Source organism: Lissotriton vulgaris, chromosome 2_1 (genome assembly GCF_964263255.1).
Source record: "Lissotriton vulgaris chromosome 2_1, aLisVul1.2, whole genome shotgun sequence".
Lineage (NCBI taxonomy): Eukaryota > Metazoa > Chordata > Amphibia > Caudata > Salamandridae > Lissotriton > Lissotriton vulgaris.
The window spans coordinates 39,286,439-39,297,505 of NC_141687.1; positions in this window are offsets into that span (position 1 = coordinate 39,286,439).

The following is an 11,067-nucleotide window of genomic DNA, read 5'->3' on the forward strand; positions in this document are numbered from 1 at the left end:
GATGACTAGTATGGTTGATGAGTCTAGCGCTTTGTTTCTCGATGTTATTTAAGGATCGTTCAATTGGTAATAGTTGGGATTTTTATGAGATCCTTAATTGTGGCTACCACTTGTGCATTAAGCTCAAGGTGGTTTATATTGCCAGCAGCATAACCCCTCTGAGCATCATCCAGAGATGCGGCAGTTACAGAGGGGTCATCCACATTAACAGGTAGGGAATTAGTAGCATTATTTTTATGATTGGTACGGGGGGATTTTTTGGACCTTGTGTGCTTTGGTGGACAGTTCTGTTTGGTCTTAACTATTGGCCTTGTACTGTCTTGTTTGGGAATGGCTCCCTCCCTAGTCCCCTTATCAGTTTTGGTAGGAGAAACTACTAAAGATTGCGACTCTATCAGGGTTTGCGACTCTAACAGGGTTTGCGGGCCGTTTGAGTGGGACTAATCACCAGGGTCGGTGTTTTCTCCAGATCTTCCAGGGTAACTTCCCCTAGAGATAAACGAGTGACAGATAGGTCGACACTCATAGGGATGGTGTGTACATCTGCACGGACTTCTTGCAGTAGTGGGGCATTAGTTCCTTGTTGGATAGGTGTTTTGGCTAAAGCCAGAAGGCCCATTGAGGATCTTCGTGCTGCTGCGAGGTCCTGGGAAACACGTCTTTCTAAGAGTACAATCCCCTGGTTGATTGCATCATTAGCTTTCGTGATAAATTGGTCAATTGGACCAGTAACCTGACCCACGCCTTGAGCCGTCTTACTCCTACTGCCCGTTGTGGTCATAATGGCGCTGTATTACACGTAGGTAGGTGGGGGTAGAGGTGATGGCAGAAGGCTACCAGGATGCAGGAGAAAAGTCAGAAGGCAAGATAAAAAGGGATAGGCCCAGACCAGACTTGCACAGGCTTGAACGGGCTTAAACGGGCCCGCCCTTTGCCCGGGCTTCGCCCCGGGCTGCGACCCGCGCGCGTCTCGCGATGCGCGTTAGAGCCCTTGCTTAAGAGACTGTGAGGTGAGGGGGGGCGGGGCACTGGGAGGGGGCGCGGCTCACGCGGGAAGAGGAAACAGCTGATGGTATTGACGCTGTACCTTGCAGTCCCGGGGCCGCGCCTCTCACCTCCTCTGCGGCCTCGCGTGGTTGTCTCCTCCCTCTGTGGCACGATGAGCTTGGCAAATAGTCAGCTACTCCTGTAGCGAATGGCAGGTCAGAACTGGAAATGCTGGAACAACCTCAAGGCGAGCGGCTCCCGCGAAGCGGGGGCCGCGAGAGGTTATGAACGCCTTGATGGGGGCGGGGCACTGGGAGGGGACGCGGCTCACGCGGGAAGAGGAAACAGCTGATGGTATTGACGCTGTACCTCGCAGTCCCGGGGCCGCGCCTCTCACCTCCTCTGCGGCCTCGCGGTGGTTGTCTCCTCCCTCTGTGGCACGATGAGCTTGGCAAATAGTCAGCTACTCCTGTAGCGAATGGCAGGTCAGAACTGGAAACGCTGGAAGAGTCTGGAGACAGGGCCCCTGAGGGGACACACTGCAGAGTCTGGAGACAGGGCCCCTGCCAGAGACACACTGCAGAGTCTGGAGACAGGACCCCTGCCAGGGACACACTGCAGAGTCTGGAGACAGGGCCCCTGCCAGAGACACACTGCAGAGTCTGGATACAGGGCCCCTGCCAGAGATACACTGCAGAGTCTGGAGACAGGGCCCCTGCAGAGACACACTGCAGAGTCTGGAGACAGGGCCCCTGCCAGAGACACACTGCAGAGTCTGGAGACAGGGCCCCTGAGGGGACACACTGCAGAGTCTGGAGACAGGGCCCCTGCCAGAGACACACTGCAGAGTCTGGAGACAGGGCCCCTGCAGAGACAGACTGTAGAGTCTGGAGACAGGGCCCCTGCCAGAGACACACTGCAGAGTCTGGAGAAAGGGGCCCTGCAGAGACACACTGTAGAGTCTGGAGACAGGGCCCCTGCCAGAGACACACTGCAGAGTCTGGAGACAGGGCCTCTGCCAGAGACACACTGTAGAGTCTGGAGACAGGGCCCCTGAGGGGACACACTGCAGAGTCTGGAGACAGGGCCCCTGCCAGAGACACGCTGCAGAGTCTGGAGACAGGGCCTCTGCCAGAGACACACTGTAGAGTCTGGAGACAGGGCCCCTGAGGGGACACACTGCAGAGTCTGGAGACAGGGCCCCTGCCAGAGACACACTGCAGAGTATGGAGACAGGGCCCCTGCCAGAGACACACTGTAGAGTCAGGAGACAGGGCCCCTGCCAGAGACACACTGTAGAGTCAGGAGACAGGGCCCCTGCCAGAGACACACTGCAGAGACTGGATACAGGGCCCCTGCCAGAGACACACTGCAGAGACTGGATACAGGGCCCCTGCCAGAGACACACTGCAGAGTCTGGAGACAGGGCCCCTTCCAGAGACACACTGCAGAGTCTGGAGACAGGGCCCCTGCCAGAGACACACTGCAGAGTCTGGAGACAGGGCCCCTGCCAGAGACACACTGTAGAGTCTGTAGACAGGCCCCTGCCAGAGACACACTGTAGAGTCAGGAGACAGGGCCCCTGCCAGAGACACACTGCAGAGACTGGATACAGGGCCCCTGCCAGAGACACACTGCAGAGTCTGGAGACAGGGCCCCTGCCAGAGATACACTGCAGAGTCTGGAGACAGGGCCCCTGCCAGAGATACACTGCAGAGTCTGGAGACAGGGCCCCTGCAGAGACACACTGCAGAGTCTGGAGACAGGGCCTCAACCAGAGACACACTGCAGAGTCTGGAGACAGGGCCCCTGCCAGAGACACACTGCAGAGTCTGGAGACAGGGCCCCTGAGGGGACACACTGCAGAGTGTGGAGACAGGGTCTCTGCCAGAGACACACTGCAGAGTCTGTAGACAGGGCCTCTGCCAGAGACACACTGCAGAGTCTGGAGACAGGGCCCCTGCCAGAGACACACTGCAGAGACTGGAGACAGGGCCCCTGCCAGAGACACACTGCAGAGTCTGAAGACAGGGCCCCTGCCAGAGACATACTGCAGAGACTGGAGACAGGGTCCCTGCCAGAGACACACTGCAGAGTCTGGAGACAGGACACCTGCCAAAGACACACTGCAGAGTCTGGAGACAGGGCCTCTGCCAGAGACACACTGCAGAGTCTGGAGACAGGGCCCCTGCCAGAGACACACTGCAGAGTCTGGAGACAGGACACCTGCCAGAGACACACTGCAGAGTCTGTAGACAGGGTCCCTGCCAGAGACACACTGCAGAGTCTGGAGACAGGCACCCTGAGGGGACACACTGCAGAGTCTGTAGACAGGGCCTCCCCAGGGGACACACTGTAGAGTCTGGAGACAGGGCCCCTGCCAGAGACACACTGCAGAGTCTGGAGACAGGGCCCCTGCCAGAGACACACTGCAGAGTCTGGAGACAGGGCCCCTGCCAGAGACACGCCGCAGAGTCTGGAGAAAGGGGCCCTGCAGAGACACACTGCAGAGTCTGGAGACAGGGCCCCTGCAGAGACACACTGCAGAGTCTGGAGACAGGGCGTCAGCCAGAGACACACTGCAGAGTCTGGAGACAGGGCGTCAGCCAGAGACACACTGCAGAGTCTGGAGACAGGACCCCTGCCAGAGACACACTGCAGAGTCTGAAGACAGGGCCCAAGCCAGAGACACACTGCAGAGACTGGAGACAGAGCCTCTGCCAGAGACACACTGCAGAGACTGGAGACAGGCCCCCTGAGGGGACACACTGCAGAGTCTGAAGACAGGGCCCCTGCCAGAGACACACTGCAGAGTCTGGAGAAAGGGGCCCTGCAGAGACACACTGTAGAGTCTGGAGACAGGGCCCCTGCCAGAGACACACTGCAGAGTCTGGAGACAGGGCCCCTGCAAGAGACACGCTGCAGAGTCTGGAGAAAGGGGCCCTGCAGAGACAGACTGTAGAGTCTGGAGACAGGGCCCCTGCCAGAGACACACTGCAGAGTCTGGAGAAAGGGGCCCTGCAGAGACACACTGTAGAGTCTGGAGACAGGGCCCCTGCCAGAGACACACTGCAGAGTCTGGAGACAGGGCCCCTGCCAGAGACACACTGCAGAGTCTGGAGACAGGGACCCTGCCACAGACACACTGCAGAGACTGGAGACAGGGCCCCTGCCAGAGACACACTGCAGAGTCTGGAGACAGGGCCCCTGAGGGGACACACTGCAGAGTCTGGAGACAGAGCCCCTGCCAGAGACACACTGCAGAGTCTGGAGACAGGGCCCCTGCAAGAGACACGCTGCAGAGTCTGGAGACAGGGCCCCTGCAGAGACACACTGCAGAGTCTGGAGACAGGGCCCCTGCCAGAGACACACTGCAGAGTCTGGAGACAGGGACCCTGCCACAGACACACTGCAGAGACTGGAGACAGGGCCCCTGCCAGAGACACACTGCAGAGTCTGGAGACAGGGCCCCTGAGGGGACACACTGCAGAGTCTGGAGACAGAGCCCCTGTCAGAGACACACTGCAGAGTCTGGAGACAGGGCCCCTGCCAGAGACACACTGCAGAGTCTGGAGACAGGGCCCCTGCAGAGACACACTGCAGAGTCTGGAGACAGGGCGTCAGCCAGAGACACACTGCAGAGTCTGGAGACAGGGCCCCTGAGGGGACACACTGCAGAGTCTGGAGACAGGGCCCCTGAGGGGACACACTGCAGAGTCTGGAGACAGGGCCCCTGCCAGAGACACACTGCAGAGTCTGGAGACAGGCCCCCTGAGGGGACACACTGCAGAGTCTGAAGACAGGGCCCCTGCCAGAGACACACTGCAGAGTCTGGAGAAAGGGGCCCTGCAGAGACACACTGTAGAGTCTGGAGACAGGGCCCCTGCCAGAGACACACTGCAGAGTCTGGAGACAGGGCCCCTGCAAGAGACACGCTGCAGAGTCTGGAGAAAGGGGCCCTGCAGAGACAGACTGTAGAGTCTGGAGACAGGGCCCCTGCCAGAGACACACTGCAGAGTCTGGAGAAAGGGGCCCTGCAGAGACACACTGTAGAGTCTGGAGACAGGGCCCCTGCCAGAGACACACTGCAGAGTCTGGAGACAGGGCCCCTGCAAGAGACACGCTGCAGAGTCTGGAGACAGGGCCCCTGCAGAGACACACTGTAGAGTCTGGAGACAGGGCCCCTGAGGGGACACACTGCAGAGTCTGGAGACAGGGCCCCTGCCAGAGACACACTGCAGAGTCTGGAGACAGGGCCCCTGCCACAGACACACTGCAGAGACTGGAGACAGGGCCCCTGCCAGAGACACACTGCAGAGTCTGGAGACAGGGCCCCTGCCAGAGACACACTGCAGAGTCTGGAGACAGGGCCCCTGCCAGAGACACACTGCAGAGTCTGGAGACAGGGCCCCTGCCAGAGACACACTGCAGAGTCTGGAGACAGAGCCTCTGCCAGAGACACACTGCAGAGTCTGGAGACAGGGCCCCTGCCAGAGACACACTGCAGAGTCTGGAGACAGGGCCCCTGCCAGAGACACACTGCAGAGTCTGGAGACAGGCCCCCTGAGGGGACACACTGCAGAGTCTGAAGACAGGGCCCCTGCCAGAGACACACTGCAGAGTCTGGAGACAGGGCCCCTGCCAGAGACACACTGCAGAGTCTGGAGACAGGGCCCCTGCAAGAGACACGCTGCAGAGTCTGGAGAAAGGGGCCCTGCAGAGACACACTGTAGAGTCTGGAGACAGGGCCCCTGCCAGAGACACACTGCAGAGTCTGGAGACAGGGCCCCTGCAGAGACACACTGCAGAGTCTGGAGACAGGGCCCCTGCCAGAGACACACTGCAGAGTCTGTAGACAAGGCCTCTGCCAGAGACACACTGCAGAGTCTGGAGACAGGGCCCCTGCCAGAGACACACTGCAGAGTCTGGAGACAGGACACCTGCCAGAGACACACTGCAGAGTCTGTAGACAGGGCCTCTGCCAGAGACACACTGCAGAGTCTGGAGACAGGGCCCCTGCCAGAGACACACTGCAGAGTCTGGAGACAGGACACCTGCCAGAGACACACTGCAGAGTCTGTAGACAGGGTCCCTGCCAGAGACACACTGCAGATTCTGTAGACAGGGCCTCCCCAGGGGACACACTGTAGAGTCTGGAGACAGGGCCCCTGCCAGAGACACACTGCAGAGTCTGGAGACAGGGCCCCTGCCAGAGACACACTGCAGAGACTGGAGACAGGGCCCCTGCCAGAGACACGCCGCAGAGTCTGGAGACAGGGTCCCTTCCAGAGACACACTGCAGAGACTGGAGACAGGGCCCCTGCCAGAGACACGCCGCAGAGTCTGGAGACAGAGCCCCTGAGGTGACACACTGCAGAGTCTGGAGACAGGGCCCCTGAGGGGACACACTGCAGAGTCTGGAGACAGGGCCCCTGCAGAGACACACCTTAGAGACTGGAGACAGGACCCCTGCCAGAGACACACTGCAGAGTCTGGAGACAGGGCCCCTGAGGGGACACACTGCAGAGTCTGGAGACAGGGCCCCTGCAGAGACACACCTTAGAGACTGGAGACAGGACCCCTGCCAGAGACACACTGCAGAGTCTGAAGACAGGGCCCCTGAGGGGACACACTGCAGAGTCTGGAGACCGGGCCCCTGCCAGAGACACGCCGCAGAGTCTGGAGACAGGGCCCCTGCCAGAGACACACTGCAGAGTCTGGAGACAGGACACCTGCCAGAGACACACTGCAGAGTCTGTAGACAGGGTCCCTGCCAGAGACACACTGCAGATTCTGTAGACAGGGCCTCCCCAGGGGACACACTGCAGAGTCTGGTGACAGGGCCCCTGAGGGGACACACTGCAGAGTCTGGAGACAGGGCCCCTGCAGAGACACACCTTAGAGACTGGAGACAGGACCCCTGCCAGAGACACACTGCAGAGTCTGAAGACAGGGCCCCTGAGGGGACACACTGCAGAGTCTGGAGACAGGGCCCCTGCCAGAGACACACCGCAGAGTCTGTAGACAGGGCCCCTGAGGGGACACACTGCAGACTATGGAGACAGGGCCCCTGCTAGAGAAACACTGCAGAGTCTGGAGACAGGGCCCCTGCCAGAGACACGCCGCAGAGTCTGGAGACAGGACCCCTGCCAGAGACACACTGCAGACTCTGGAGACAGGGCCCCTGAGGGGACACACTGCAGAGTCTGGAGACAGGGCCCCTGAGGGGACACACTGCAGAGTCTGGAGACAGGGCCCCTGCAGAGACACACTGCAGAGTCTGGAGACAGGGCCCCTGAGGGGACACACTGCAGAGTCTGGAGACAGGGCCCCTGCAGAGACACACTGCAGAGTCTGGAGACAGGGCCCCTGAGGGGACACACTGCAGAGTCTGGAGACAGGGCCGCAGCCAGAGACAGGCCGCAGAGTCTGAAGACAGGGCCCCTGAGGGGACACACTGCAGAGTCTGGAGACAGGGCCCCTGAGGGGACACACTGCAGAGTCTGGAGACAGGGCCGCAGCCAGAGACACACTGCAGAGACTGGAGACAGAGCCTCTGCCAGAGACACACTGCAGAGACTGGAGACAGGGCCCCTGCCAGAGACACACTGCAGAGTCTGGAGACAGGGCCCCTGCCAGAGACACACTGCAGAGTCTGAAGACAGGGCCCCTGAGGGGACACACTGCAGAGTCTGGAGACAGGGCCCCTGAGGGGACACACTGCAGAGTCTGGAGACAGGGCCCCTGAGGGGACACACTGCAGAGTCTGGAGACAGGGCCCCTGAGGGGACACACTGCAGAGTCTGGAGACAGGGCCCCTGCCAGAGACACACTGCAGAGTCTGTAGACAGGGCCTCTGCCAGGGACACACTGCAGAGTCTGTAGACAGGGCCCCTGCCAGAGACACACTGCAGAGTCTGGAGACAGGGCCCCTGCCAGAGACACACTGCAGAGTCTAGAGACAGGGCCCCTGCCAGAGACACACCGCAGAGTCTAGAAACAGGGCCCCTGCCAGAGACACACTGCAGAGTCTGTAGACAAGGCCCCTTCAGAGACACACTGCAGAGACTGGAGACAGGGCCCCTGCCAGAGACACACTGCAGAGACTGGAGACAGGGCCCCTGCCAGAGACACACTGCAGAGTCTGGAGACAGGCCCCCTGAGGGGACACACTGCAGAGTCTGAAGACAGGGCCCCTGAGGGGACACACTGCAGAGTCTGGAGACAGGGCCCCTGAGGGGACACACTGCAGAGTCTGGAGACAGGGCCCCTGAGGGGACACACTGCAGAGTCTGGAGACAGGGCCCCTGCCAGAGACACACTGCAGAGTCTGAAGACAGGGCCCCTGCCAGAGACACACTGCAGAGTCTGTAGACAGGGCCTCTGCCAGGGACACACTGCAGAGTCTGTAGACAGGGCCCCTGCCAGAGACACACTGCAGAGTCTGGAGACAGGGCCCCTGCCAGAGACACACTGCAGAGTCTAGAGACAGGGCCCCTGCCAGAGACACACCGCAGAGTCTAGAAACAGGGCCCCTGCCAGAGACACACTGCAGAGTCTGTAGACAAGGCCCCTTCAGAGACACACTGCAGAGACTGGAGACAGGGCCCCTGCCAGAGACACACTGCAGAGACTGGAGACAGGGCCCCTGAGGGGACACACTGCAGAGTCTGGAGACAGGGCCCCAGCCAGAGACACACCGCAGAGTCTGGAGACAGGGCCTCAACCAGAGACACACTGCAGAGTCTGGAGACAGGGCCCCTGAGGGGACACACTGCAGAGTCTGGAGACAGGACACCTGCCAGAGACACACCGCAGAGTCTGTAGACAGGGCCCCTGAGGGGACACACTGCAGAGTCTGGAGACAGGGCCTCTGCCAGAGACACACTGCAGAGTCTGGAGACAAGGCCCCTGAGGGGACACACTGCAGAGTCTGGAGACAGGACACCTGCCAGAGACACACCGCAGAGTCTGTAGACAGGGCCCCTGAGGGGACACACTGCAGAGTCTGGAGACAGGGCCTCTGCCAGAGACACACTGCAGAGTCTGGAGACAGGGCCCCTGCCAGAGACACACTGCAGAGTCTAGAGACAGGGCCCCTGCCAGAGACACACTGCAGAGTCTGGAGACAGGGCCCCTGCAGAGACACACTGCAGAGTCTGGAGACAGGGCCCCTGCCAGAGACACACTGCAGAGTCTGGAGACAGGGCCCCTGCCAGAGACACACTGCAGAGTCTGTAGACAGGGCCCCTGCCAGAGACACACTGCAGAGTCTGGAGACAGGGCCCCTGCCAGAGACACACTGCAGAGTCTGGAGACAGGGCCCCTGAGGGGACACACTGCAGAGACTGGAGACAGGGCCCCTGCCAGAGACACACTGTAGAGTCTGGAGACAGGGCCTGTGCCAGAGACACACTGCAGAGTCTGGAGACAGGGCCCCTGCCAGAGACACACTGCAGAGACTGGAGACAGGGCCCCTGAGGGGACACACTGCAGAGTCTGGAAACAGGACACCTGCCAGAGACACACCGCAGAGTCTGTAAACAGGGCCCCTGAGGGGACACACTGCAGAGTCTGGAGACAGGGCCCCTGCTAGAGACTCACTGCAGAGTCTAGAGACAGGGCCCCTGTAGAGACACACTGCAGAGTCTGGAGACAGGGCCTCTGCCAGAGACACACTGCAGAGTCTGTAGACAGGGCCCCTGAGGGGACACACTGCAGAGTCTGAAGACAGGGCCCCTGAGGGGACACAATGCAGAGTCTGGAGACAGGGCCCCTGCCAGAGACTCACTGCAGAGTCTAGAGACAGCGCCCCTGCCAGAGACACACTGCAGAGTCTGGAGACAGGGCCTCTGCCAGAGACACACTGCAGAGTCTGTAGACAGGGCCCCTGAGGGGACACACTGCAGAGTCTGGAGACAGGGCCCCTGAGGGGACACACTGCAGAGTCTGGAGACAGGGCCCCTGCCAGAGACACACTGCAGAGTCTGGAGACAGGGCCTCTGCTAGAGACACACTGCAGAGTCTGGAGACAGGGCCCCTGCCAGAGACACACTGCAGAGTCTGGAGACAGGGCCCCTGAGGGGACACACTGCAGAGTCTGGAGACAGGGCCCCTGCCAGAGACACACTGCAGAGTCTGTAGACAAGGCCCCTGCCAGAGACACGCTGCGGAGTCTGGAGACAGGGCCCCTGCCAGAGACACACTGCAGAGTCTGGAGACATGGCCCTGCCAGAGACACACTGCAGAGTCTGGAGACTGGGCCCCTGAGGGGACACACTGCAGAGTCTGGAGACAGGGCCCTGCCAGAGACACACTGCAGAGTCTGGAGACAGGGCCCCTGCCAGAGACACACTGCAGAGTCAGGAGACAGGGCCCCTGCCAGAGACACACTGCAGACACTGGAGACAGGGCCCCTGCCAGAGACACACTGCAGAGTCTGGAGACAGGGCCCCTGCCAGAGACACACTGCAGAGTCAGGAGACAGGGCCCCTGCCAGAGACACGCCGCAGAGTCTGGAGACAGGGCCCCTTCCAGAGACACACTGCAGAGTCTGGAGACAGGGCCCCTGCCAGAAACACACTGCAGAGACTGGAGACAGGGCCCCTGCCAGAGACACGCCGCAGAGTCTGGAGACAGGGCCCCTTCCAGAGACACACTGTAGAGTCTGGAGACAGGGCCCCTGCCAGAAACACACTGCAGAGACTGGAGACAGGGCCCCTGCCAGAGACACACTGCAGAGTCAGGAGACAGGGCCCCTGCCAGAGACACACCACAGGGTCTGGAAACAGGGCCTCTGCCAGAGACACACTACAGAGTCTGGAGACAGGGGCCCTGCAGAGACACACTGCAGAGTCTGGAGACAGGGCCCCTGAGGGGACACACTGCAGAGTCTGGAGACAGGGCCCCTGCCAGAGACACACCACAGGGTCTGGAGACAGGGCCCCTGCCAGAGACACACTGCAGACTCTGGAGACAGGGCCCGTGCCAGAGACACACTGCAGAGTCTGGAGACAGGGCCCCTGCCAGAGACACACTGCAGAGTCTGGAGACAGGGCCCCTGCCAGAGACACACTGCAG